The sequence below is a fragment of the Canis lupus genome, chromosome 19, assembly GCF_003254725.2.
Source record: "Canis lupus dingo isolate Sandy chromosome 19, ASM325472v2, whole genome shotgun sequence".
Lineage (NCBI taxonomy): Eukaryota > Metazoa > Chordata > Mammalia > Carnivora > Canidae > Canis > Canis lupus.
The window spans coordinates 47,926,912-47,954,781 of NC_064261.1; the positions used below are offsets into that span (position 1 = coordinate 47,926,912).

The 27,870-nt window shown below is 37.6% G+C and overlaps 1 long non-coding RNA gene across 1 annotated transcript in view; it reads left to right on the forward strand.

Annotated features, from left to right (window-relative positions):
- LOC112649256 (uncharacterized) overlaps positions 1-27,870 on the forward strand; it is an 80,863-nt gene that overhangs the window by 18,062 nt on the left and 34,931 nt on the right. Inside the window, exons 2-3 of the long non-coding RNA XR_003129522.3 lie at positions 1,706-1,849; positions 2,442-2,632. This is a non-coding gene — a long non-coding RNA (uncharacterized LOC112649256). The remainder of the gene's footprint in view (positions 1-1,705; positions 1,850-2,441; positions 2,633-27,870) is intronic.

Here is a 27,870-nt window from a genome sequence, read left to right on the forward strand (position 1 = left end):
TAAATTCACCATCATGGTCTCTATTCATAATTTCTATGGAAGTATTAAGTTGTCATTTGCATTTAAAAAATACCATCCACAAAATCCACATAATCTTTTGCTGGTTAAGTCTATTCTCAGACAACTGTTGGATTTAGTTTATTTGCAAGGAGTAGAGCTCAGACTCATTTATGGTGTGATTGACTGAGTTTCATCTCCATGCAGCCCCCTGGGTTCTGAGTCCCATTTTTTGGTGCCCACTTCCTTTTCTGCACTTGAGTAACTCATATCTTCCTGTTTCTTAACACACACCTCTGTCAATACCTTCTATAAGGAGTAGATCTGATATCAATTTGTTTTACTTTGGTATGACTTAGAGTCAATCCTAGCTGTGCTTTCTTTTTATGCTGACACAGTTAGGCAGGATATTTCTCAGTGAGCATGCTGGAGAGTAGACTTTACCTTTTCCCCCTAAGTACAACTAGTGAAAATTCTGCTCATATTGATTAAAAATAAAACTGAGTTTAGAGGATAGGTTAAATGAAGGTCTAGAACTGTACTTACTAAACTTAATTATAAAAACTATCTGGAGCACTAAAAAAAAAAAAAAAAAAAAAATAGTTTCCTGGGCCCTGTTCCAGACTCATCGGGTCAGACTTTCTGAAATAAGGTCTTGAGAATTGTTCTTTAATGAACTCCCCAGGCAGTTCTTATGACCAGGCAAGTTGGTCTAAAATAAGCCAATAATGGGAGAGGGTATAAACATAAGAAAGCACAGTGGATGCCACAAAATTCTACATGACATGCAAAAGGGTAAAACTTTGATCTACCTTCTTCAAATACATTTATAGATGGTATAATCTTATTGAAATTTTATTGTTCCTCTTACAGTTTATCTTTCCTATATTGCAAACTTTAATATAAGATGTAGAAAGTTGTATTCAGTTTGAAACCAGAGAGAATAAACGACTAAATCCCACAGGATCTGACTGTGAGGATGCTTTGAAAGTGAGATAAACTGCTGCATCCATAAACATAAACAATCACTTAGTTTCATCTCATTTATCTCCTGAAGAGTAACTTTGCTCCAAATCTAGCATTTCTTTTTTTTTAATTTTTAAAATTTTATTTATTTATTTTTGCAAGACAAAGAGAGAGCAAGGACAGGGATGGGATGGGTAAAGGGAGAAGCAGACTCCCTGCTGAGCAGTGAGCTGGATGTGGGGCTCCATCCCAGGCCCATGGAATCATGACCTGAGCAGAAGGCAGATGCTTAACTGATTGAGCCACCCAGGTGTCCCTAAATCTAACATTTCTTTGCTCTTATTTCTTCATAATTTCATCTTTCTTTAAAAAAAAAAGATTATTTATATATTTTCTAACTTTACTGAGGAATAATTGACAAACATAACTATATATTTAAAGTGTACAGCGTGACTGTGTATATGATTATAATACATAAATTGTGTTTAATATATACATACACACATACAGTGGAATGATTACCAGGATGGTGATTATTAACCTAACTTCATCTCACACATTTAACTCTTTGTGTGTGTAGTGAGAGAACACTTAAGATCCACTCTCAGCAGCTTTCAAGTATATGATACCATGTTATTAACTATGATCTCCAACTGTACGTTAGATCCTCAGAATTTATTCTTCTTATAACTGAAAGTTTGTACCCTTTGACCTACATCTTCCCATTTTCCCCTCATTGCAGCCCCTGGCAACCATCATTCTGAGAGCATTATGGTAGGTGAAATAAGCCAGACAGAGAAAGACAAGTACTGTATGGTATCATTTACATATGGAACAAACAAACAAACAAGGAAAAAATAATTTTATAGAAACAGAGAATTGAATGGTGAGTACTTTAATCTTGCTAATATGAGGCAATTTTGCAAGTATTTTATTTCTGTGGAGAAGGATAATTTCATAAGCAAAAATGATGAATATAATGATGTACATGATCTTTTATAATTTTTACATTTAATATTTCTATATTAAGGAATCCAATTAGAAGTATTCTAACATCAACTTCTGAATTAAATCACCATCTATGTAGATGATATTGAAGTGGTTAAAATATAGTCCTTTACATAATTTAAAAAGTGCTGTGTTGCAAATATCTTGGCAGAGGGATAGAACTATGAAGATCAAAGGTTTGAAAAAAGATATATTCTAAAATACGATATATTCTGAAAGTGCCTTATTTAACTAGACCTTTCTACAACAAATATTTAAAACACTCATGCTTCGTTCAAAATTTCTAATGTTAATTATTTAATTCATGTCTTCTAGACAGGCTGCAACTGACTTAGGTACACACATTTTATATTCAATTTAGTCTCTACTTTGTAAATCTGTGGCCAGTTAAACTAGTGGCATTTCTGTTAGTTTTAAAACAGAGACCAAACTGCCCCAGATCTGAGATCATCTGTCCTCTTGCTTTCCAGATCTTTTCCTGTAAGGATTTGAGAACCCAGCAAAGAGAAAGAGTTAAGCCTGTTCTCCTAGTTGGCAGAAACTTTGTAGTTTAAAATTACATACTGACTCTGGTGTAGAGACACAAGAAATTATAGAGCAGACACTGTCCAGGACAACGTATAATTTACAATGTACTAAAGAATGTATACCGCATGGCAAAGTAAGTGAAGTGCTTCTTCAAATATAAGTGTTTTGCATAGAAAGGCAGTAATTATCCACTCCTAGGGAAATGTTTGCATTCATTCTAAATCAATATTTACTATTCATTTCTTGTGTTCAACAAAACAGGGATTTAACTTTTTTTTTTAATTTTAATGAAGCACTAAGACTATAATAATTCTACAATGTAATTGTCTTGATATGAAATATTGCTAAATGGTGTTGCTATTTCGAGAAAGAGCAGTGTGAAATGGAAGGGTATCCCTGTTTGTGAAATGTTACTTTGGGAACATTCAATTCAAACTCAGCCAAGCAGGGCGACTCACCAGTTTTCAAAGATAACTTCAGCTGTCTCTTTGGTAAGACCCTTAACTAGGGTCATTCAGATGAGTCTTTGCCTTTGTATCTTTTTCTCTTTCTAACACAGGCTTTCTGATAACGATTCTGTTGCAACTTAGGTATTGCTTTTTTTTTGGGGGGGGGGGATGGTGGTATGTGTGTGCATGCGTGTAAGAAATTCTTCTATACTATTATTCTTTTCTACAAGAGGAAAAGATATTTTCCCTTTTACCTTCCCAATTCCCCCTGATTATTTTGTTCAAAGGAACTTCAAGAAAAATGCTGGAGGAAAACAAGGAAATAGGATGTGTGAATCCTGTACACTGAGACAAGACTGAGGGTCTCTGGCATAAGTTTATTTATAGAGCTTATGATCTGATCATTCTAGGACTTTTCTTTGGGAAATGACTACAATTTTTTATTATAGAGGCTAAAAAAGACCTGGACAATATAACAATGTTATATTACAACAAGAATACTCTTTTTTTTTTTTTTTTCCCCAGCAACAGAAACAATAATGGTTTTGCCACCCCAGTTTCTGGTTGAAGCAGGATCCCTCAGTGCACACTATTACATTACCAAAGGCTTCATAAATGCCCCGGTTTTCTGCATGCTTATATTTCTGTCTTCCACATCTGTGTATAGTTTGGAACCCAAGGTTTCTCTTGTCCTTCTCTAGCTGTTTTTGTTTTTGTTTTTATTTCAGGGGTGGGTAGGGCCAAGCGGATTAGCCCTCTTTGTCTTAGTCTCTTCCACTAAAGAGCCTTAGTCTCTTTGAAAGTCCCACCACTCCCAAGAGGTTTTTCAGATTCTACATGGATTAGCGTATTTGTTTTTAAAATTTAATCGGTGTTGTACCTTCAGATTCACAGCTTCTATAGTGTCCTTATATTATTCAAAATGAGATTTAGAGCAGGAAAGGAATCAAGAGTAAATTATATACCTTTGCGGTCTCATTATATAGTTTGTGTAGCTTGTCTGGATTTAAAATGCTCATGTAACAGCCGTGTGGAGTGGGTCTGGACTGAGGTTCCCTCTCTGTGCTTTCCTGCCATTTATAATTCATGCAAGCTCTTTGAGTGAATTACTACTTGGTATGTACTCTGGGGACGAATAATATCATTTATGTATTGTGATTGCTACTCTATTCTATCTTCCTTTTTATTGACAAGAAACAAGGGTGTTGCTTGTAGTTTTGAAAGTAAATGGGGTGCAGAAATTGTCCTCCTTCTGAGAAAGGCACCTTCTTTCTGCAGGAAATGCTATTGTAAACTGTACTGTTATAAATGGTGTGTTGGTTTTCAAGATATTCCTGTCTCGGTGTATGAAGTAACAAAGTGTTCCTTTAGCATTCAGTAGAGAGAGCCAATGGAAAAGCAGGCAGTTAAGGACACGTTCCTAAAGTCTGGAAAATCAATGGGACACTAAAAAGGGAACTGAAGTGGACCGGAAGGAACCTCTTGAGGGTCATTTAAAAAACCAGAAACTGATTATGAACAGAGCTTTTACCCAAGGAACTGGAGGGGGCCAGAAAACCCATTCTACTGCACTCAGTTAAATGTCTAATAGTTGAGATGTTTTCTGCACAGCCCATAAAGGATAATGAGGAAGGCTTTGATAGCTTTAAGAAAGTCACTCTGTGGCCTCTCACAAAAACATGATCTGAGCATAAGTGGCAAATGTTTGCAGACCCCAAAATGAAAAGGGGTAATGCCAGCTAGGTAAGGCAGTTACCTTGCTAATTGCACAGGAAAGAGGTCCTGATGTGAGTTTGCACCTGAGGGAAAAATAAAAGCAAGGGATGTCAGAGTGTAAAATCTAAGATCTCATTTACTTAAGCTGAAGCCTTCTGGAGTCCTTGAAATTATCTATGAGTTTACCTCTACATCATAATTATTTAATGTAGGTCAAATTAAGGACTAACTTGCAGTTTTATTGTATTGTATTTTGGGGGATTATGAATCATCCTTATATGAGTTGGGGTTCAAAAATATTATATTACTGCTTTCCTATTGCAATCATTCCTGAGATTATTCTTATATATCACCACCCCCCAACGTAAGCAAAGACTTCATGAATAATTTAAAAAAGAAAAAAAAGAAGAACATTCATGGTGAAGTATTTATATTAAGTTTGGTAATGAAGAAAACAAGTTTCGTTAACTGTTCTTTTTATGATGCCTTTGCTACTCTTAGCAAAAGTCTATTAAAAAGAGCAACCCTAAAATCCTCTCCCAAGGCACTGAGGACACTTACACTGACCTTGTATTCATTCTTTCAGAATATGAGACAGTTACATTGAATAAGAGAGTAGTTGAATACTTCTATTCATAGAAGTAATTTGCCACATGGTTAATAGACTAGCCTGCCAAGAATGAAGTAATGCTTTCTGCAGGTCTTTAGGCAAGATAATCGATCAATCAGTCGGTAACTTTATAAACATTGATCACACACCTGCTTGACATGACACCCAAACAACTGTTGAGAGTTAGATGAAGCAGGATACCTGCAAACAGGCTGGAGAAAGAGGAGTGCTCAAAGACTTTCCTCATTTTTGTCATATTTCAACCAAAATTTACTGCACTATAGAGATATGTTCAATAATGTGGCTTTTCTTAGGAATCAAATGATGATGCTCCTCGAATCAATGATCTGAGAAAGAAAAGGGGAACAGAATGTCCTGCAAGGCATCTCCTCAACCACTCAAAGAAACCCTATTGCTGATATTTACATGCATGTACTAGTTATGAATCTCCCCTTATCTTAGTACTATGGTCCTAGAAGACTGGCTGACACATAGCAGAATGGGGCCCTAAACCACACTGGATCATACACCCCTGGACTTGCTTTATCTCCAGTCATGTTCAGGTCCATATTACTGATTGACAGATGCCTCCTCTTTTATTTCACTATTTATGTCAGCAATTCTCAAACTTTTGGTCCCAGAACCATGTTCCACACAAAAATTATTGAGGACATTCAATAGTTGGGTATTAGATCTATCCATATTTACCTTACCAAAAATTAAAAGTGAAATTAAAAAGTATTCACCAGTTTATATTTCAAAACAATAATAAATCTACTACTTTACCATAAATAAGGTTTTCATGAAAGATAGCTATATTTTCCAAAACAAAATATTTAGTGAGAAGAGTGGCACTGTTTTACATTTTAGCAAGTCTCTTCAATATCTAGATTTTCTGATCTGCTTCTTCATTCAGTTTAGTTGTAATGTCAAATATTATGTAGCCTTTGGAAAACCCCATTGTAGGCTCATGAGAGAATAAGAGTAAAAAAAGGCAAAAAAAAAAAAAAATCCTTATGCAAACACTTTTGATCCTGCAGACCCCTGAAAGGGTCTCAGGAACTCTCAAGGAGGTCATATACCACAATATTGGACTATACTGTGCTGAATTAATATGTGTATCTACCTTCCCCCAAATGATGAGTTTAGTGGGCCATCTGACACATACTAGATACTCAATATAATTTCTTGGTCAATTATTATTTTCTAACTCAAAGAAAATTTTTCAGATTTGTGCCTCAGAGTTTAGATAGCTACAGATTCTGAGGATCTTTACTTTTTAAAGATTTTATTTATTTGTTTGTTTGTTTTAGAGCGAGAGAGAGTGTGTGTGTGTAGGAGTAGAGGGAGGGGTGGAGGGATAGAGAAAAAGTGGGAGAGACAGAGAATTTGAAGCAGACTCTGCACTGAGTGAGGAGCCCACGTGGGGCTCTATCTCATAACCCTGAGACCATGACCTGAGCAGAAATCAGGAGTCCAACACTTAATTGACTGAGCCACCCAAGTGGTCCCAAAGATCTTTTATGTATTGCTGAATGAGCACAAAGAACATTATCTCATTCTGGGTATCCGATGAGGTCACTTCTGATTACCTTTGAAGAGGTTCAGGAAGAAAAGGAGAAGAAAATAGGAATAGGGGAAATATAGCATCTTAGGATCCATATGAGGAACAGAATCACATACCTGAGATTCTGGATTTCTGTTTCATCTCTGATAACTGAAGCCATAAAACACAGCTTATAAACAAGTTCCATAATTATCAGATAGATATAACTATCAGTCAACTATCAAACCAATCTACCCAACATATTTAAAGCCTAGAGAAAAGCAACACAAGTATTTTTACAGTTTGATATTTGAGTTTTTGATAATGCAAAAGCTAAAATTCATTTATTTTATCCTATGTTTACTGATCTGCTGTGTGCTACAGATAAAGCAATGTGGAAAGGCATGTGATTTCAGTTTTCAAATGTCTTATTAATAAAATCTACTTATACAACATGGCAATTAATGATACAGAGTAATGGATGTTAGAATGTGGAGAAACAAGATGTTTGAAGAACTCATAAAAGAGGACATAACCCAGTCTTGTTGACAGAGTAAGGCTTCCTAGGGAAAATGAAGTGATCTAAAGAATGAGTAGAGCTGGGCTGCTTGGCATTCATATGAAATTGAGAGGATATGCCAAATAGAAGGAGATTTAGGAGAGACCACAATTCATTTGCTGACTCACTTATATAAATAATTCTGAGATTATTATAGAGCTTAAAGGGTTTTGATCAAAATATAACCACAAATAGACTTGAATTTTATCAAGATCATTCTGGCAGCAATCTGGACACAAAGGGTGAGACTAGGGTTGTGTTGATTCTAGAGAAGGAGGATGGAACCTATGTCGATAGGACAGCACAGAAGTGGTAACAGTGAGCACATTTTAGAGTTAGTGAGAAACTTGCTCAACTAGGCTTTAATGATTGGTGCAGAGATGGGGGTGGAGTGAAGAGGAAAAGTTTGTTTTAGACTCAGGTTCCTGGCATAAGCAACTGAATATTTTCATTGAAACAGGGAATCCAGTAGGAGGAATATACAAGTGCAGATGTTAGGGGAACATAAAGAATTCACTCTTTTTTGAGATATCCAGGTGAAGATATTGAATATTACTTGGCACCTATGAGATCCACCAGACTATGACATCCATTAGATTAAAGTTTTATGGGATTATGGAGTTCAAGGGATTATGGAACCCACTAGACTAACCACCACGAAATAGAAAAACTCATGCATTGTTTCTTACTGTTGCTCCATTGTTTATCATATATGCCGCATAGTTGAAGTTCACTCAATATTTGTAAAATAAACAAAAGCACAAGTGGCCCGAATAAAGAACTATGAGGATCAGAGGAGAGATTTGGAATGGCTGGATGGATTTTGAGGTCATTAGCATGCAGGTGACAGTTGAGGTCAAGGAAGTAGTTGAAATAATCCAGGTAGATAGTTTAGGGCGAAATGAAAAGGAATAATAACAAGTATCTGGAAGACATGCAATGTGTAAGGAATAGACAGAGGAAAATGAATCTCCAAAAGCCGTAAAAAAGAGGAGCCAGAGAATTGGAAATTACAGCAATCTACATTCTTTTTATAGGCAACAGAAGACTATCTTAAGGAAGATTTAAATTTATCAAAAACTTTCTGGAGAGAACAGAAATTAAGAAAACATGGAGAACCATATTTGAAAAATGGGCATTAATAAAGAGAGATCTGGAGAGTGGGATAGCATAAGTAGAGCAAGCTGGACGCAGTGGCGGTGGCGGATATGACTTTTAATTATCCCTATACCCTGATTTGATCAAGGTTTAAAATCCCAGAAAGAAGTGTCTGATTGGCTGAGCCCAGCTTACAGCACTACTCTCTGTGCTGGGGAAAAGAGAAGAAGGTTATACGCCTTCAGCTTCCATGATAGGAAGCAACAATGACCTTCCACTCAAACTCCACACCTATGGAGCTTTCTCCAAAAGGGAAATAGAGATGCCAATAGGAAGGAGGGGGGAGTAGCTTGGGTAGACTGAAAAATGACAAAGATCATCATAAGACAAAAGCTAGAAGATTGTGGTAATCTCATAAATAGAGATAAATTTGGACAAAAGAGAAAAGCAAAGGCTTCTTCGTTGGTAGTAGCAGCAGCAGCAGCAGCAGCAGCAAGGAGGTCATTGTGACTCTGGCAAGAGCAGTAGGAGCAGTACAGTGGTGCAGGAAACCAGACTGGAAGAGATGGAGGCGTGAGAGCTGAGTGATGGAGTGAAAACAGCTAGCGTAGACGACCATTTTGAGAAGTTTAACTTAGATTAATACAGGGGGAAATTTGCTTTTATCATTTGGAAACATTGAGAATGACAGAGAAAACAATTTTGAAAAATTGAAATCCCTTAGGCAGGGATTTTCAAATTCTGATGATCAGGGAAAGAGAGTTCTAAATATTGCATGACCCTACATGGGTAAATTTCCACATCTGGGCAATTGCCCATGCATTGGAATCTCTCACTCTTTTTGCAGGACGCCAGTGAGTTGCACAACTCTGTAAGTGGCTTTGCCTCTGCCTCTGAAAGTCTTAGCCACATGATTATCACTCTCATGCTTCAACGTATGTTGCCATTATGCTTAATATTGCTGTCTTTGTATTTTTCTCTAACTAGAATTTCAAGCACATTGGGACAGGAAGCCCTTTTATTCCTCAAAGTACCTGCCACAATAGTAGCATGAAATAGTGCCCGTGCTGAGGGAGTATTAATTGATTAATGTATTGGTTTTTAAGGATTTTGACTAATGACATCTGCCCATAAGTCGTCAGAAGAAAAAATATTTTTAATTGTTTTCCTCCTTGAAGTTTCATTTGATATCTCCCCTGCCCTCCTTTTACCATCTTCCCTATGAATAGCTATTATGTAAATACATGAAAAAAAAAGCATTGTTGCATTTTAAGATAGAATAAACTTTTAGATTGGAAACTTCCAAAACAAACTGTAACAAATGGAAGAGTGCATTTTACTGCTTTATATCTAAAAATGGCACTGCCCAATTTAAACTATTTTTAAAACCTGTATACTCATGCAGCTTGCATACCAAAATGAAAATTGGTGAGTTATAAACCTTTGAAAAACAGGGTTTATAATGGAAACAGTAATTGACCCTTAAGTACAACATCAAAAATACAATACTATATAATACAAAGCTTAGGGCTTGGGATTTCATCTGTGCTCTAACCTCAGACTGGCACACTAACCCAACACCACAAAGCCAACTAATAGTTATATTCCAAGATGTTTTCTTCTTACATGGCAGGGCAGTGGATATGTGATCCAGTGGCTACATGCAGCTAAGCTTCACGGAGCCAGTACTCCAAATATCTTTAATGAACTCACAACTACAGAGCTACAACACACCATTAAATCATTAGACATGCTTGGAGAAACCATTTAATTAAAAAAAAAAAAAGTAAGACGACTACTACTACTACTACTACCCTTGAACTTGTGCTGTGTTGCATCATGGACTCTGGGTATGTAACATTACACCACAGGATGCAGTGAGGGTAGAGTGACCAACTGTCAGGAAGGCTCATGGAATTACCGAAAATACTCTCGAAATATTTAGTTGTCTTCAACTTTGCTCCAGTTCATAGTTGATCCAGTTTCCCATTTTCTAAGCCACAGCTATCCATTTTTATCATGAGAAAATGAAATCTAAATGAAAGAGGAAAATAAAAGCATTAAATTTGACTAATGAGATATGAAGGGTAAATGCTCTAGGTGATACCTTGCTCTAGGAAAAGAGGTGGATGTGTGTGTGTGTGTGTGTGCATGTTGTGTGTGAATACACACACACCAAGGATCTTAAACTGTTTGTTTTTTGTGGGTTTTAGTTTGGTTTGGTTTTGTTTATGGAAGGGAGGGAAGGAGTTAAGGGAGTTTGTTGCTAAAGAAGGAAAGTTCAGAGATTCCTTTCATTTTAAAGTTGAAATGTGAGAGCATTGCCAGCTTATTCCTTTAAGAAGCTTCCAAAGAATTTGTCAGCTAAGAATAGTTAAGATTTTGCCTTTTAAAATGTCATCTATTCACACAAGTTTTCAGTGACTTATGTTTATCAAGGGACAATTAGCAGGACTCTTGGTGTTTTCTTGCTGGGCCTTGCATCTCTCTTACTACCTTAACAACTCGTGAACTTAGTAAGATGAAATGAGTGACACATTATTGACTCGGTGTATAGTATCTCTTCGTCTACACCCTGTGACCAGGACACTAAGTAAGGTTTGGAGAAAGAACCAAAGAAGGAAGAAGGAAGAACAACCAAAGGAGCAAGGTTAACATTGGGACGGAGGGGTATTTTTCTTAGTGGAAGATTGTAGAAGTGACAGTGTCTATTTTTCTAATTGCAATTAAAATGTTGTCTTTATATAGTTATGTGAAAATCTGATGTACACCATAAAATTTTGGTGCTTAAAAATAAACAAAATCATTCTGAGTTCACAATAGGGCACTTCTTTGACATTTCAGATACTGAGGTCTATCTCAGATAACTTTATGGTGTATGCTACCAACTATGTTTACTCAGCATCACACCAAAGCATATAGATCTCTTCCACGCGCATATTTGAACACAGATACACACTTTCTTCTTTCTTTTCTTTTTTTTTGTTCCTTCTTTATTTCCTTATGATTCTTTCATATACTGAGTTTATTTCACCTTTGTTTATACCCCCCTGTAAATTCTGTAATTATATTCATGGCTTTTTACATTGCACATAAGTAATGATGTGGTGGGTTAAAGTTTTGAACTATGAACTGATGCTTCGCCTTTTCCTTATACCCACCCTTGGCCCTTTCCAGAAAAGTCAGGGAAGAGATAACACATCAAAATGCAAAGGAAAAATGAGTAAAATTTTAGCCTCTGAGTTCCATGAGCCTACTTCTTGGGAGAAGCAGAGACAACTTAGGGCATAAGAAAAATATTTGAAAAACTACCTGATAAGTAAAGAGCCAAGTTGCTCTGTTAGCCATTAGATATAACTCTGCTGGGCTGGGGGCCTGAAGAAAGTTGGAAAATAAACATTAAGAGATTAGGATAGAAGGGTCCTCAAGAAAGGAAAAATACTGGGGTCTCAGTCACTTTGGCCGACTCTAGATGGGTGGGAAGAAGGATGTGTGAGGGGGCGGAATGTGGGACAACAACTGAAGCAGGGTGGAGTCTAAGTATGAAGAAGCTTACACAGATCCAAGGCTTCAGACAGGGCTCTGAGGATCAGAGTCACGTCAAGGAGGGGAACCTCTGAGAGGTCCAGTATCTCACCTTTAGCCCCCAAGTTCACAGAGGTTGCTTGAGTCTTGCCTGCCAAGCCCATTTAGAATTGGTAACTTTGTCTTTCTAACTTCTTTCCAGCCCTTTCTCAGACTCCTGAGCAAAATCCTGCTGGTCCCATGGCCCACTGGGGTCATGGGACTCTCTGAGAGGCCTTTTGCTATAGCTTTGGCTATCCTTAAACACATGAGAATTATTCTACTGTCATGAGATGCAAAAATCTCTCGCAGCCGGTCTGGGTCCACCTGCTTTGCCCCACCTTTCAGCCTGTGGTCCGCAACATCTCAGATTCCACCTGGAGGGGGCACTGGTTTCCCCACACTCAATTCCTAGTTTCCATTCTTCTGTTACTAGGAAACTGACCACATAGAAGAGGAAACAGGGAGCTGGAAATCTTTCTTAGGGACCCAGTCATATCTTCACTTTCAAAGTATACTCAGTGTAAACCTCTAGGGAATTTTGTCTTTCAACGTCAAGTATAATACCTTGGTTCTAACTCATTAATTAATACATTTGTTTTCTATTTTCTGGGGTTTATTTACATACTTCCTCTTGAGAAACAATGTAAGAAATCATGTAAAATGCAACTTTGGAAAAATGCTTATTGAACACACATTATGTAAAACGGTAGCTAGTCAACATGTATTAATGACTTAGTGTCATATGTCCACTTTCCTTTTTGAGAGTTCCTTGATGTAGTTGAAAGCTCATGTTTAGAAAAATATCAGGTGCAATATTGAGCACTCAGCAAATACATTTAATTCATAGAGGAAGTCAGTCAACACGATTTGGTATTTCTTTTTTTTTATGTTTTATTTATTTATTTAGAAAGACAGATTGATTGATTCATTCATTCATTTATTCATTCATTAGAGACACACAGAGAGAGACAGAGACACAGGCAGAGGGAGAAGCAGGCTTCATGCAGGCAACCCGATGCGGGACTCGATCCTGGGATTCTGGGATCACGACCTGAGCCGAAGGCAGACGCTCAACAGCTGAGCCATCCAGGCATCCCTCATTTATTTATTTGACTGAGAGAATGAACACAAGTAGGCGAGTGGCAGGCAAAGGGAGAGGGAGAGGGAGAAGCAGGCCCTCCCCCAAGGAGAGAACCTGATGCAGGGCTTGATCCCAGGACCCTGAGATCATGACCTGAGCCAAAGGCAGATGCTTAACCAACTGAGCCACCCAGGCGCCCCTGGTTTGGTATTTCTAAAATAATTGCCTAATAGCTTTACTTTAACTTCAGTAGGTACAAAGGAGTAACTTCCCTAGATGTTTTTATTGATGTTTATATGTTAAGTCCAGAGGCTTCTTCTCAGTGTTGGGAAAATACCACTTTGTTTTAAATTCCTGCATATCTTTTTTACATCGGTCACTCAAAAGGGAAAAGTATACTAATTATTCACTCATTTTTGGAATTCTTTAAATTGTAGAAGCAATCAGTTTATTAAAAGAAATAAAAACAGTTATATGAATGCCACATCAGTCTTGGGCAATAGATCAAATTTTAAGAGTTTGAGACTGTTGTGGCATTGACATTTCTAAAGCAGTCACCATGAAGTATAACTCAAAATGCAGGTTTTAGAAAAGACCACAAAATACATATTTATATTATAGTTTCCTAACTGTTCCCTATTGTTATGGGCATTTGTCCTGCCTTTCAAATCTTGAAAGAGAAAAGCCAAAAAGAAAGCTGTGTTTTTTGAGGCATATATTTTAGGTGTATGTGGATTTTTTTTTTTAATAAAGCATGTTCTGTATTTCTTTCTTTTGTTTTCATGCCTATAAGAGAATGATAATTTCAGGAACACAACTGCAACCCTTATCATGAGCTGATAGTAAGAATCACTTTGTGGGCTGACCCTGTAAAAATTTTTTTAAAAAATCAATGAATTGGGTGTTCTCGTATTCTTTCTCTTCCAAGGGAAGGAGGCCTTAATCTTTGGAGTGTAGCCTTGTCAAATGTTATCATCAAGATCGGGTGAATCACATGCTGCTAGTGTATTGAAATCTCTAGCTGTTTGCTCATTACCTTTCTTTTCCTTTTTAAGAGTTTCCCTTCTTCTGTCTCTTTACCTCTCTCTCCTCACACTTCTACTCCACTTCTATAAGTGTGCAACAACTACAATGTTAGTCTTCAATACTCATGGCTCCAGGAATCTGTAATCATTCTAGGGTATATTTAACTAGAATTTAAATAATGTCAGTCGACCTCCTACATGTGGCACTTCTGTTTTCTTGCTATTAAGAGATGGGGAAAAGATTGAAATCAGAAGCTATAAGATACACTTGACCTTTTCCCAAAGATATAAAATTCAGTTATTCATACTGATGATTATGACAAGATCACTAAGATCCATGCAGTATGTCTTCTATGGGGGTCATAGTAGAGAACGTATGTTTTAGCTAGAATATAACCAAATCCCATTAAACAAAGTTGACTATATTCTTAGCCTTGATAGATGGTGCTGGAAATGCCTGCATTTATGATAAAATTATTTTAATTTAACTTTAAAAATTTTGATTAAGACTGTGATCAGAAAGATTCATAAATGATTTATGTCAGAAAATATTCATTCACTTTTGGGGCCAAATTGAATGTATATATGTCTTCCACTTATAAGCACTGTCTGCATATACTGTGAAGAAAATCTAATTCACTTAGGCTCATGTAATGTTGAGGAGAACAAACTGATACCAAATTCATGTTTGAATTCAGCCTAGGCATTGTTCATTAATCCAATTAGGTATCTAAGGGCCTATTCTGTACCTATACTCTTCTAGGACTGGAAAGCCTGAAGGTAAGAAGAGACCCTTGTGTGTATGTGTGTGTTGTGTGCATGTGTGAGTACGTGCAAATGCATGCGTGTATGCAAGTGAAAGAGACCTCCTGCCTGGGACACCTGGGTGGCTCAGTTGGTTAAGCATCTGCCTTCAGCTCAGATCATGGTCCTGGAATCCAGGATGGAGCCCTGAATCTGGCTCTCTGCTCAGCAGCTCTTCTCCCTCTTTCTCTACAGCTCCCCCTGTTTGTGCTCTCTCTTTCTAGTTCTCGCTCTTGCTTGCTCACTCTCAAATAAATAATTTTTTTTTAAAGAGCCCCTTGCCTTTAGAGCCTGTATTCTAGAAAGCCCACAGCATAATTCAAAGGATTACAAAGATCTATATGAAAATGAAACTATGCTGGTGTAAGTGCTTTAAATGAGAAGAAGAAAGTATTATGAGAGTATTGCCTAATGAAAGAGGTCAGGAATTACCCCTCAGAGGAAATCAGAACTGAACTGAGACTGAAATGAATAGTAGGAGTTCTTGCATCAAGGAGGATGAGGAACAGGAAGAAGGAGCAGTGACACAGCCCTGGGGATGAGGAAATGTGAGCCCTGGGGATGAGGAAATGTATGAAGCAGGCAGGGGCCAGGCTATGGATTTTAGCCTTCACACTAAATGCAATGGGCAGCCACTGACATTTTAATCAGAAGAGAGGGGAAAGGACCAAGGGATGAATACAGCATTTTGCATTTGCCTTTTGGAAAGAATATTCTGGCTGTGGTATGGGAAACCACATTGGCTGTAAATGAGTCCTTTTGATAGGAGGTTGCTATAGTACAAGAAAGAGGGGATGAGTGTTTGTCCTGGGATGATGATGCAGAAAGAGAAGACAGCAGAAAGGAGTCAATATATATTTATTTATGATGCAATAATACTAGTTTATTAAAATAACAAATGTATATTTAGTATTTATAAGTATAAACAGTATCTGTATTATTAACATAAATATTCATATATATTCAAAGGAGTTTGCTTTGGATAGAGAGGAGTTTAGGAGAGGACTTTTTTTTTTGAGAACTGTTTTTTTTTCAATAATAAATTTATTTTTTATTGGTGTTCAATTTGCCAACATACAGAATAACACCCAGTGCTCATCCCATCAAGTGCCCCCCTCCGTGCCCGTCACCCATTCACGCCCACCCCCCGCCTTCCTCCCCTTCCACCACCCCTAGTTCGTTTCCCAGAGTTAGGAGTCTTTATGTTCTGTCTCCCTTTCTGATATTTCCTACCCATTTCTTCTCCCTTCCCTTCTATTCCCTTTCACTATTATTTATATTCCCCAAATAAATGAGAACATATAATGTTTGTCCTTCTCCGACTGACTTACTTCACTCAGCATCATACCCTCCAGTTCCATCCACGTTGAAGCAAATGGTGGGTATTTGTCATTTCTAATGGCTGAGGAATATTCCATTGTATACGTAAACCACATCTTCTTTATCCATCATCTTTCGATGGACACCGAGGCTCCTTCCACAGTTTGGCTATCGTGGCCATTGCTGCTAGAAACATCGGGGTGCAGGTGTCCCGGCGTTTCATTGCATCTGTATCTTTGGGGTAAATCCCCAACAGTGCAATTGCTGGGTCGTAGGGCAGGTCTATTTTTAACTCTTTGAGGAACCTCCACACAGTTTTCCAGTTTTCCAGTTTCCTGGCTGCACCAGGTCACATTCCCACCAACAGTGTAAGAGGGTTCCCTTTTCTCCACATCCTCTCCAACATTTGTGGTTTCCTGCCTTGTTAATTTTCCCCATTCTCACTGGTGTGAGGTGGTATCTCATTGTGGTTTTGATTTGTATTTCCCTGATGGCAAGTGATGCGGAGCATTTTCTCATGTGCATGTTGGCCATGTCTGTGTCTTCCTCTGTGAGATTTCTGTTCATGTCTTTTGCCCATTTCATGATGAGAACTGTTTTTTTTTGTTTGTTTGTTTTTCCAAGAGAGAGAGAGAGAGAAAGCAAGTGTGTGTGAGCAGGGGAGACCGGAAGAAGGAGAGGGAAATAGAGAAAGAGAGAATCTCAAGCAGGCTCAACCTCACAACACTGAGATCATGACCCAAGCTGAAATCAAGAGTTGGACACTTGACCAACTAAGCCACCCAGGTGCCCCTGGGAGACTACAAGTTATAAGATGCCACTGAGTCACTGATTGTACAATTGGTACCCTGTGATGCTCTCCAATGGAGAAGGAGAGAGGTGCTGAGGACGAGGGCCAGGATTGAAAGAAAACCATATGTTTGGTTTGGCCTATAGCATTGGAAATACCCATGTGAAAATATCCAGAGAGCAGTGGGAACAAGACCTGGAGCTCAGAGGAGAGAGCTAGACCACAGATAAACATGTGTGCTGCTTCTGTGTAGAAAGCCATGGAGAGTGGATAAGGTTGTCTAAGGAGACAATAGAGGGCAAGGAAGAGGGAGATGCAAGTTGCCCAGGAAAATGATATACTGAATTTTTAATGAAGAGGTAAAGGCTAAAAAATCAAACCAATGATCAGGAAGGTAGGAAGAAAAGAAAAGAAGTATTATGGTATGAAAACTAGGCAGGATAATGTTTCAAGGTGGAGAAAATAAAAATATAAGGTAATAAATAGCTCCCTATATATCCCGAGGCAAATTAAATTCATATTTCCTTATGGGTTCTGTTAGTATTATTATTATTAGTAGTAATAATAGTAGTATTAGTAATATTGGTAGTAGATGCTCAAAAAAAATAATGACACCATTCTTTTTTTTTTTTTTTTTTAATGACACCATTCTAACTTGAGACAGACAAGCAGAAACAGATCTGCCGTGTGTGGAAGATTGTATTCAGTATTATTGATGAGCAAATGAATGCATCTCAAATAGAAATAAAAACTGGAAAGCTCTAAATTAGAAAAAAAAAAAAAAGACTTAGGTCTTATCCTGATCTGAGTCATATGGTATTAATACATCTAGGAGCTTCTTTTTTCATAATACAGAAGAGCTTATGCCTTGGCAGAAAGTCTTCCAAGATCTTTTCATCTAAAATTCCGTGGATCTATTTTACCTAACTCTGCTGAAAACATTGGAGCAGATCTCTCAGGGCTGGGGTTGGGGGGAGCCTTTTCTAAATCCTATTGCCATTCAGGTTGACTTTAAATCTTGTCAGTAATATTTGAAGAAGGGAAACCTCTCGCAGACAGCGTGCCCTATCTCCTGTCCCTCTGGCAGCCTACGTCCTTGCCATTGTGGGACACCCAGCCAGCGCAGATGCACCTGGTAATGTCTAGCCTCAACTGAATCCAACATCTTGTTTTCTGCCCTAGAACTTCTCTACAACCTCAGGGTAAAAGGCTGCGCTTGTAAACATCTGGAAGGGTAGGCAAGTTACATCCTCAAGGGAACTTTGACTAATAGGGAGCAGGAACCATCAAGAAATACTTGCCTCTACCCTGGTCTCAGGCAAGCAAGCCCATGGTGAACTCATTCTACATGATTTCTCTTAGAGTCCCCCCAAACACTGAGCCCTAATATCCACAGTGGTGATCAGTTGGGTCCTACTTTCCTTCCCCCTCTTCTGTTTTGCTTTCTTCAATACCCACTCCTAGTTGTTTTTTTCTTTTTTGGGAGGGGGGATTTCCCCCAAATAAAGAATCTTCCCTCAAGCCCTTCTCAGGAGGCTTCTTTTTGGAAGAACGCAAGCTGAGGAAGATTTCTGCGATCATTATAGGTACACAGAGTTTGCTTTACCCAACTAAGATATTTCTGAAATTTTATGAGTTGTTCAAATTATTCTAAACAATGTTTTCCTCATTGGTTTACATTTTGATTTAAGGAATGATATATCATTATTTTGTTATAAAACTTTAGTTGGCATAGTCTTCTAACTCTTTAGTATCTCACCTGGGATGGCTTCCAGCTTTTATGCCAAACAAAGAATCATCTGTAAATAAATATTCAAATGTATTAGACTGTGGTTATTTAAAGGAACTGTTTATTAAGAAATAATTTCTTTGCTGGTCAAAGCACAATTACTTGCTAGCATGCATATTTTCATAAATATTATCTTGGATTATCATTTTGTTATGTCAGGTTTATATAGATTTTAATCCTTATTGCTAGTGCCCTTCATTTGGGCTTGGAAATTGTGTTCTCATTTTCATAGTAATGATAATGCTTTTTCCTCATCCACAAATTTGTTAAAGTAAGTAGTATATACACATAGATATTTCTCTTTTTATTGGGAAAAAAAAAGAAAGGATTTTTCTTCTGCTCTTCCCTCAACCCATTAATCACAATACTATATATGCTATTAATTATGCTTAAATGCAGTTTGCTTATATAATTTGTGAACATCCAATAACTCAAGACTTTCAAATTATTTGTCTTCCATGTAGACATTTTGATTACTAAAACATTCCTAAAGCTAGAAGAAGGAATAATAACATAGGATTAAAACTATGAATCACCTTTTGATTAAATACTCGGCAGTCTTTGTTGCTAAATCTTCACTCAGAGAATAACTCTAAGTCTCATTTGAACTTGTAGATTTTAATTCCATATTGATCACCGTAACCTAGTAAAAGCAATACATATTCACTCCATCACGGTTTGCCTTTCAACAGGATATTGATGCTTTATTATAGGCCCAGTGGTCTCTAAGTGAGCAGCTCCAATGGATGAGACTGAGGGAACCAAACAGGCAATATAAGCGGATGGCGGTGTTCGGCGACAGTCTCCATTCAATGTTAAATTTGCTATTATTTCTTAAGTTCATATGTTCACTCGGCTCCATCTCTATTGGAGTGACATAGACCTTAGCTCATAAAGTTTTCATAGTGGCAATAATAGAAATAATAGACTTGTCTATATAGAGATGTATATATTCTAAAGTCTTTCACATACATTATCTCATTTGACTTGAAAAATGATCTTTCCATGCAGGTGAAGGAGATATAAATATTTCCATTCAGGTTCAGGGAAACAGTGTTGCATGTGACCCAAATAAAACAACCCCTCAATGCAAAGTTGGGAGCCAGGTGTTCTGGTTCTTAGCTCAGTGAGCGTCCTGGTAGGTGCCTATGTCCTGCTTTGTACTTTAAGTAGGCCATTGTCTTCTCAATTAATGTCTGGTTCTGTGTCTCACTCTTACCTTCTTCCCCCTCTACCTTTCTAAACAAATGGTGAGATACATACTGGGAGCTACTTTGGACCAGCTCTAGTCTTGCTTTCTTATTCAGGCTGAACTTTGCATATAATCTTTCTGTGATTGGTTAATTAATTTTATATCTCACTTGGTGAGATGATGGTACCATTAGCCAAAACCAAATCTAGATATTCCTAGATTGTGATTAACATCTATAGTCAGTTGACTGTGAGTAAAGCAGATTACCCTTGATAATGTGGATGAGCCTCATCTAATAAGTTGAAGGCCGTAAAAGCAAAAATTGAGATTTCTTGAAGAGATTTGGTCTCAAAACTGTTGCATCAATTCCTGCCTGAGTTTCTAGCCATCTGGCCTGCCCTGTGGCTTTAGGACTTGCCAGTCCTTACAATCATGTGACCAACTCCTTAAAATAAATTTCTTGATATAGGGTAAGATATATTTCTGTATATTCTACATAGAAATATCTGTATACCCTATCCTAGAAATATATTTCTATTTCAATGTATATATACAGAAATATAAATATATATTAAAATATAAATATAGAAATACACAAATGGAAACATAAGAATGTTTCTCTGGAGAACCTTGACTGATACACCTGCCTTATATTTGTCCTAGAATAACAATATCATAAAATTTCTCTCCATCAATTTTCTTCATTCCTTAAAGGACCTCTATATATTTGCTCTATCCCTATTTTCCCTCCTCCTTGGCAACATTTTAATTTTCACTTGTGTTCCTGGATTCCATAATTCTCTTCATTACAGGACCTATTTCACCAATCTTTTCTGTCAATACTACTAGTCTTTCCATTTCTTAATGAACATAATCCTAATGCACAGGACAAAATGGTTGTCATTAGCCAGCTCCTTTTAATCTTACTATCAGTAAAATGAGGGGCACTTCAAATCATTACTCCAAATATCTGTTAGCCAGATAAACACACATACACACAGTAAGTTCTAAAGAATATATTTTATTTTATTTTTCATTTCAATCCTGTCCAACCTATTTATATTTTTGCAGTAGAAGGCTGAAAAGCAAGAAATCAACTATGAACTCAATCACAAATATGGGCTTTCATCATGAGGTATTGAATACTTTGATCCTTATGGCTTTGCATATTGGCAATTCTTAGAGAGCTAGGAATTTTCAGTTGCCTACTCAAAATCACATGCAGTTCAAATTAAACCTTATCAAAATTTAACTCCCAGCTCCACCCGCCCAACTTTCTTTCTCTTTTCCTGTGTTACCTATTTGGCTGTTGGCAATATCATTCATATTTCTCAATGACTTTTGAGTGTACATTTTCCTGTGTGTATCCAGTTTGGCCCTAATCCTGCCAATTACTTTTCATTACTAAATGCACTATACTCTCTTCAGCTTTATGCTTTTTTTTTCAACACTGATTCATTCACTTAATAAATATCTGTTGACTGTATAAGCTGCATCAGACATGGTTGTATGTGCTCACGATACACCAAGGAATAAAGCAAAGTCATGGACCTTACTATATTCCAGAAGGTTGAGCTATATAATTAACAATTAATATAATTAATAAGTAAACTATATGTAAGAAGATGACTTTTTCCCTTGAGAAGAAAAAGGAAAGAAAGAAAGAAAGAAGAAAGAAAGAAAGAAAGAAGAAAGAAAGAAAGAAAGAAAGAAAGAAAGAAAAGAAGGAAGGAAAGAAGGAAGGAAAGAAGGAAGGAAGGAAGGAAGGAAGGAAGGAAGGAAGGAAGGAAGGAAGGAAGGAAGGAAACACAACAAGCCCCTCTGGGAGCTAAAGCCCCTCGGGTAGCTAAATATGTATTTAGGAAACATTTATTACATCAGTGGTTGATTGAATGAATAGTACTTTAATTTGTCTGATGTTCAATGTCCTGGAAGAAATGAGTTATACATAAAGAGGGCTTAGTTCATCTGTTTGCTTGCTTTGGTCATGTGAAGACTTGTTTTGTTTTGTTGTCTGTTTGCCTCTCTGTCTTTGGTAGAATAAATGGGTGAGGGCTCAGAAGATGCTGACAGTTTAACAGAACAAGTGAGTTGTTAAAAAAAAAAAATTCCTCTAATCTATTAATCTAATCTAATCTAATCTATTCCTCTATCTCCCTCTGTTTTGTTCCTTCTTTCATTCCTTTCATTTACTTTAGTAAGAAACTATGTAATTCCTGCTATGATGCAGAAACTATGCCCGGCACTGGAGATGCAAGTCTTACCAGTAAAGAACCACTGAACTTACGGAGAGCCCAGTCAGATGGGGGGGGGGGGGGGGGGACACATGTAGACAGAGGTTGGGGGAGCCAGGGTTCTGGAGCTATGCTCTGGATGCATTCCTGTCTCTGGGCCTCAGTCTTCTTTTGTGAGGAATAGGGGAAAAGAATAGGAGCTACACAGGAGGTTGTGTTAGGATTCAATGAGTTTCTATTTGTGAGCTGCATAGAAAAGCAGTTGGTATATAATAATTACTCAGTAAGTTTTCACTCATTTTACTTCGTCTTTTATTATAAGGACAATATGCTGTAGTAAATTGCCGAGTAGTAAATTGCTGTAGTAAAATGCCAAGAGTTTATGGAAGGTTACACGTGGTAGAGCTAGAAGTGGAGGGATGATTGTTTGTTGTCTGTAAATTAAGAAGTGAAATGAGGTTCCTAGAGACAGTCTGGGGATCAGGTTAGTCGTGAGGCTCAACGAGACAGTGAATTTGGGAATAGCCTTCGGTGAAGAATGAAAGCAAGCCCTGCTGAAGAGCAAGAACTATGTTTGAAATTTCCAGACAAAACATATTGGAGAATATTGGTAGCACGGTATGGAAAATATTTGGCGAGGAAACGGGCCGTCTGTAAAGTCGTGAATGAAGTAGTGGAGTTTTTACTTGAGTGGTTGGTCTAGGACATGATCGTTAATGGATTATTCATTGCAAAATGTCATTGTTAGCACTTTAAATTATAATCAGTAACTTTAAAGTGCTAGTTGTTTGGGATTTGACAGACTTGGAGTTTATAATTTAAGAACTATGCCAATGTTGTGAATTTTAGGAGATTTTTATGTTTATTCTAGAAACTGTTTTCCTACCTGTAAAATGTTTCTGATACTATTAAATCAAGTATATTCTCACGTCAGTCTTGTTTCTAGTTAAATTTCCAAGCTGTGGAAGTTCATGTGTTATAATTGCTGCTTGGTAGCTTTCTTCAGGGGATAGAGTTGAGTTCATGCACACTTTTATATAATGTGCAGTTATTAACAGCAATTTCAATAATTTAGAAAAATACGTTGCATTGCTCTATTTTATTTGTTAACCTAGGACTGGAAAATATTTTTTTCCCCTAAAAATAAAGGGAACAGTGATTTGCTTCCTGACATAAAGTAGCCTTAACATAAACACACACACACACACACACACACACACACACACACATCCATGAAAGCATATATTTGTCTTCAAAGAGCAAAAAAAAAGATTTAGAAAAGAGGGCAAACTTGCTAGGATTTTAAATCAATATTTGTATGACACCTTTTTATCTACTGCCTGGAAGAAATAAAAACACATTAAACTTTTTAATAAAAGTAAGTTAGAGTAACTGAGAATTTTTTCAATCACATAATAAAGATTTGTTTCAGACATAAACAATGACTTTCTGTGAGCTCAGCCCTGACATCTAAAGAATTCAGAATGACATTCGCTATCCAACAGGGTTTTTCCTTCCGAAAACACAGCCCACTAAGAATCCCTAAACTACTCTGCCTCTTTGGTTCCTGTGTTAAACACCAGGCAGGCATGAGAAACAGAAACAGGCTGGCTGAGGCTTGGTAAAGAAGACAGTGCAATGGGGAGGCTTAAGGCAGAATTTTCCTAGAAGCCAAACCAGGCCTTCAGATCCTCCTGTCCCTTTCCTGGCCAGGAACAAGTGGGATCTGGGTAGGGATAAAGAAATAAGACCGTGGGAGATCACAGGAGAGCCAACAGAACACATCCCCCAGCTCTACTAGTATAGTAGAGAGCAATAGTAGATACTAATTATTGACATTCCATTTATTCAGTCATTCATTCATTCGTTCATTCATCCATTCAACAAATCTTTGCCCGCCAGGCATTGTTCTTGGTGATAAGATAAAATACTGAATAAATCAAAGTCCTTGCCCTCAGTCTAATTCAAGAGACAGACGAGAAACAAAGATGTGGTAAATCAAGTGGTTGTGTATACTATGGAGAAAACTAAAATGAAAGAAGTCATGGTATGGACTTAGACTTGCTAGGGCATTAAGCTAAAATTTTATTTCAGATAAACACCAAATAATTTTTTAGTATAAGCATGTCCCGTGCAATATTGGGGATTTTTTTTAAGCATAAAATATATCTTCTGTAATACTTGGGATATATTTATACTAAAAGATGAAATATTTGTTGTTCATCTGAAATATAAATATAACTATCTCGGTGCTCTTCCATCCCCAATCTGGCAACCTTGTTAGAATTAGAAGCAGGAGAGGGATTCTATTTTTATATTGAGCAGTCAAGGAAGTCCTCTGATGAAATGACAGAAAAGCAGAGACCTAAAGGAAGTGAGTTATTTGATGGAGGAGTTTCCCCCAGAGAGGCAGTCTGTGAGTGAAAAGGCCCTGAGGTTAGAGGTGTTCTACGAGGCCAGTGTAGACACTGAGGGCTGGGAAATGAAGTTGGAAAATGCAAGGGGATGAGCTCAGATAGTTGGATGGAGAGCCACATCCTGTAGGTTTTATAGGATAGCAGAAGAGCTTTGGCATTTACTCCAAATAGGATGAGAAGTCATTGGAAAAGTTAGGTCAGGAAATGCCATAATCTACTTTGAATTTTATTTTATTTTTTATTTTTTTTATTTTTTAAATTTTTTAATTTTTTTTTTACTTTGAATTTTAAACGGGTACACCAGCTCCGAAGACTGGGACTAAGAAGAAAGGTAGAAGCAGGAAGACCAGGAAGGAGAGTTAATTGCAAAAAGTCCAAAAAAGACATGACTGTGGTTTTGTGTGAATGTGGTAGCAATGGAGGAAGAGAAAGGTAGACATTTTCTGAAGAAATGTTGAAGGTAGAACCCATAGGATTCGTTGACAAACTGGATGTTTGTGAGATCTGTGGTAAAGAAGGCCAGGCTACTCATCTGGTGTTTGGCCAGAGCAATTAGAATTAGAGAATGGAGTGGCTGTAGCCTTCGGAGCAGGCTGAGGAAGCCATGGTGTTAGACGGCAGTCCCAGGTGTGTTTTTAAGGAGCTGGGTTTGCAGTGGTTTTGTTATTCATGTGGAGGTGGCTAACAGGCCAGTACACGTCCATCTGGTGTTTAGGGAGAGGTCAGGCTTGTAGACATATTTGTGAGTTGTCAACAAAGAGATGTTATATGAAGTCATGAAACTAGTTGGAATTACCTAACTAAAGAGGGGATCCAAGGATTGAACTCCGGACATGACTGTGGGTAGAAGCACAGTAAAGAAACATTGGAGAAGGAGTATTTAGAGACATAAAAGGGAAACTGAGCAAGCGAAATGTCAAAGAAAGCAAGGGGAAAATAGTGTGAAGGAAGAAAGATAGTCATGTTAGATGCTGATATATTTTTAAGATTATTTATTTATTATGGAGAGAGTGCGAGGGGCACCTGGGTACCTTAGTGGTTGAGCATCTGCCTTTGGCTCAGGTCTTGATTCCAGGGTCCTGGGATCCAGTTCTGCATCAAGCTCCCCACAGACAGCCTGCTCCTCCCTCTGCCTATGTCTCTGCCTCTCTCTCTGTGTCTCTCATGAATAAATAAATAAAATCTTTAAAAGAGAAAGAGAGAGAGAGTGTGTGTGTGTGTGTGTGTGTGTGTGTGTGTGTGAGTGGTGGGAAGGGCAGAGAGGGAGGGAGAGGATTTCAAGCAGACTTCTACTGAGCATGGAGCCTGACATGGGGCTCGATCCCATGATCCTGAGATTCTGACCTGAGTTGAAACCAAGAGTCAGATACTCAACAGATTGAGCCACGCAGATTCCCCAGATGCTATTGATATTTTGAATAAGAACAGTTACAACCTTAAGGTTTTTTAACTATGTTAGTTTCACTGAAAATACAACAAAAGATGAAACACATGATATCTATGATGGGGCTTCTAATCCCTTATTGATTTCTTTAGCTCCATCTTTCTAGATTGGAAGTATTTTGATAAAAAATTCAGTAATATAAGAGGACAGATATGAGTCAATATTGGTAATTTCAAGCTCTTAATTCACTGTACTTATATTTGTTTTGTATTCAATTAACTTCCACTATGTCCTAGACTCTCTGGGTCTTTTGATAATACATCCATTTTTAAAATCTATATCACTATTTTGAACCTACCTATCTTTTATTTGATTTTTTTTCCTAAAAAAAAAAAAGACGTTTACATTCTTAAATAAATACATGAATTCAGGGCCAACCTAAAGGTTGCCTTCCCTGGCCATGCTTCCACTTATTACAGCTAATAACCCACCTTGATCTAAAAAGCATCTGAGCCATAATCCCCATAAATAAAAACCTCATCTATCCTGTGATCCACTCCCACGGTGTTCTGCAACTAATCTGAAAAACAAGTCCAAATCAAAGTGTTGAACAACGAGTAGCCTAATAGCCTCCCTTTCAAAATATTACATTTTATTCCTTTCTAAAAAGATATTTTACTTATTTATTTGACACAGAAAGAGAAAGAGAGAGAGCACAAGCAGGGGGAGCAGGAGGCAGAGGCAGAGGGAGAAGCAGGCTCCCCACTGAGCAGAAGGCAGACATGGCGTTCCATCCCAGGACCCCAGGATCATGACTCCAGCGGAAGGCAGAGGCTCAACCAACTGAGCCACCCAAGCACCCCAAAGTATTATATTTTTAAAGGAAGTTCTTATAGCACATAGTAGCTACTGGAAAAAAAAATAAGTTGAATGATTTCTCTTGGAGAAGTTAGGTATGAGGACAAAGTGGATGGGGAGATAGTTTGGAGTACGTCTCTAAAAAATCATCCCCAATTCATCGAATGTAGTCATCCATCTTTCCACATTGTTTTTCTTTTTATATATGAAAGGATTGCCTCATTCTTTTCATCAGTTCAGGCTAAACAGATAATTGGTGAGATGTTTGGAATGTTTTTTGGTTTTATTTTAAAAGAATCAGTGAAATATTTTCTCTACAAACTCCTAGAGTTCCTGATTATTTTGTTGCTTTGTGTCATGCTAACAAGAAGTTGCTTCTTTAATGAAAAGTTGCAGTTAAAAATTAAGTCATCTTCACAGATGTGTTCCCAAACAAAGCAAGCATAGAGCGGGATTGTCAAACATCTGATGTGGAGTTTACATGTGACCAGAGAATCCTTTACTAGACTCATTGAGCCACCAGGAAATCCTCTTCTGGCTCTGTGGTGTGTCTGTGCCTAGTGTGGGGAATCTGCGCTGCTTGCAAGTTCACCTCTGACTGGTCAATGGAGTCAGACAGTCAGACCATACGAGCTACAAAAATGTCACCTTTGTTGAACCCAGAGACCCTTAGTGTCTGGGTTCTATTTAAATAAAATCTGATGCTGAGTTGCTTATCTGTTTCCTTCCAAATGCTCAGAACCTCACAAGTTAGTCCACAAAGTAGGGTTGAAAATTTGGCCACGTTTCTAGAACATCCACCCGTGGTGTTCGCCAAAAATATCAAAACAGCGGACTTTTTTTGTGGTACTCTGGCTCTTCTGATTTCAGGCCCAGCTAAATACCAGGCACTTTCTTCTTCCTTTTTGGGTGGGAAAGTAGAGTAGAGAAAA